Raw genomic sequence first — 2954 nt, 5'->3', positions numbered from 1 at the left:
TGTCTCAGTCTATAAACTGGGCTGTTACCTATGCACCAGGTGCATCTCACTGGGTTTTAAACACCAGAGGCTCAGCCTCAAAACTCATGTCTACATGTCACCACAGTAGGACAAACCGACAGACAAGTTTGTCCTGCTTTTGGAGACCTCCCCTCCCTGGTAACCTATAAAGTAAGTTCCTTTTCTTAAGCAAATCCTTTGTCTTTTTATAGTAATGGGTTCATACTATATTTGTCCTTCTACGATTGACTTATTTCACTCAAAATAATGTCCTCCAGGTTCATCCACATTGTGAGATGATTCAAATATTCTTCATTGTTCTTTAATGCAGCATATAAGTTAAAAAAACATGAACACTGAGCCCAAGTATACAAAATGTTTTTTCTCATTCCAATAATGAATATAATTAATTAATCATTAATTATTATAATTAATAGATAAAATTAATTATAGTAACTAATAAATATAATCAATCCTATTTAATAAATCCCATTTATATTTAGCAAACTTTTTCTTTTATCATGGATCTACCTTGGCACTACCACTAATCACTCTATTATATTTATTAGGCCGTTACCCCTCTCTGGATCTCACCTTCCCCTTAATTCCAAAGACAGTGTTGGACTAGACTATTTAAAAACTTTTTATCCCTCACATTTTGTGATTCAGGACACCAAAAATATAATACAATAACATGGCCTATAATTCCCTCCAAATCTTGGCATTGTTACTGCTAATGGGGCACTACCAGTAAATCATTAATAACTATAAGCACCAATAATTATTTGGTGCTACTAGTAGTAAGTATCCACTTTATATATTCTCAAGGAATATTTTGTGAATGTATGACTAAAGGGATTCTTCAGAATAATCAAAGGGGTTTCAGAAAGCAAGTTGAGGGGTGGTTTTGACGACTGTTGTTTTCTTCTGTGCAAGTAGAATGCAGTCTCTAAATTTAAATCTTTACTTGTGCTAGACCACAAATGGAATGCCCGAAGGCTTTAGTTTAAAGTAATGGTTTAAAAATGATATTTCAGAATAATAGCTTAAAATGCTCAACTTCAGCAACTAGCATAAAGGCATACAGCACTTAAATTTGCACAAGAAGCCCTTTGAGGTCATCTGTTTCAGTCTCCCATGGGATCACACCACTCTCTTAGGTCCACAGAAAGTGAGACCTGGAAAGGGAATCTGGAGACATACCATAGTCTAATCTTGACTGCTCCTCATTTTGCACATGTCTTAGTTGCCTGAAACTTTCTTCATCTCACTTTCTTGTGCTCTTCTTCCTCAGTGCCTTACTACAGAATTTAACTTGAGCATGCCTTTTGTCTGTGGGGTTGGCAAAGAATGCTGAAAGTACCGTAGACTACTAAAAGATCTAACAAATATGTCCTGGAGGACGTGCAGCCTGAATGCACCTTGGAATGGAGAATGACTAGACTTCATCTCACATACTTTGGTTATGTTGTAAGAAGGGACCTTTCCCTGGAGAAGGATGTCATCCTAGGTAAGGTGGAGGGTCGATGAAAGAGGAGAAGGCCCTCAATGAGAAGGATTGACACAGTGGCTGCAGGTGATGGGCTCAAGTATACCAAGGATCTTGGAGGTGGTGTGGGACAGGGCACTGTTTCGTTCTGCTGTGTGTAGTGTTGCTATGCATCAGAAAGGACTCTATGGCACCTAACAAACAAAAAGAAAACAATACTTTTCATGTTTTCCTTTTTTTTTTTTCAACTTTTTAGTCTAATTTGGGTGAAATTTTTACAAAGCAGATTCGTTTTATTTTCCACAACTCGTACACATTTTGCTTCATGACACTGATTACATTCCCCAAAGTATAATAGTTCACTCCCTACTTCCTCCCTGTGTTTACCTCTTCCCTGTGTCCTTCTTGCCCATGCATCCCTGCCTCCTTAATTTCTCCCTGTGAAAATACTGCCCTGTGATCTCCCACAGTAAATTGTTACGAAGAATACATCTCTCCGATGTAGATGTTCATCTCATACTCCTGTCTGTTGTTTGGCTAAGTGTTAAGCCATGAAAGTGAGCTCAATTCCAGGCCCAAAGGTTGACTCTGGGCCATAATCTAGGGGGTTTCACCAATCTTTATCAGACTGCTAAGTCTGGTCTCTTTTACGATTTTGAGATATATATAGCAGGAGCTCTGGTAGCATAGTGGCTAAGGCACTTGACTGCTAACCAGAAGGCTGGCGGTTCAAACCCACCAGCCACTCCTCGGAAGGAAGGTTGGGTATTCCTACTTCCGTAGTGATACTGCCTCGGAATCCCAAGGAGGGGTCGCTATGAGTTGTGGCCAACTCGATGGCAAATAACAACAACAACAACAACAGCAAACTTTAATAAAATATCCTTGTTATATTTATGCCTACACTTCATCTTTGTTTGCTTATATTCAATATTATTAAACAACGTTTGGCTTAAAGAAGTCTTTATCTATTGTACACTATCCTGAAATTAAAGCACAGAGGAGTATTTGAATTATGACTATTATGCTTTCTCTCTATTGAATTTTCAAGACAGCCATTCTTTAATCACCTTACACTGGTTTTTGTCTCAGTTAAAGCACATTCTCATATAATAGAAGAATTAAGTTTCTTTTCATAATCCATCTAGGGAGCTCTGGTTAAAGTGGTTAAAGCATTCAGGTACTAACTAAAGTTCAGGAGTTTGACCCCCTCGGTTGCTACTCAAGAGAAAGATAAGACAGTTTGGTGCAGTAAAGATTTATAGTCTTAGAAACCCTATGAGACAGTTCTACTCTGTTCTACAGGGTTGAAGTTGTAATCAACTCTATGGCAGTGGATTTGGTTTTTGGTTTGTTTCCGTAACCTATCTGACCATCTGAGTTCACTCAATTAATCAACTGAAAATAGAATGTATTCCTCTTTTTTTTTTTTTTTTTTTAATTGTGATTTGGGTGAAAATTTACA

The sequence above is a fragment of the Orycteropus afer genome, unplaced genomic scaffold (assembly GCF_000298275.1).
Source record: "Orycteropus afer afer isolate SDZICR_OR568_19922 unplaced genomic scaffold, OryAfe1.0 scaffold00047, whole genome shotgun sequence".
Classification (NCBI taxonomy): Eukaryota; Metazoa; Chordata; class Mammalia; order Tubulidentata; family Orycteropodidae; genus Orycteropus; species Orycteropus afer.
The sequence above is the reverse complement of the archived record's forward strand: the minus strand, read 5'-3'. Positions refer to the sequence as shown.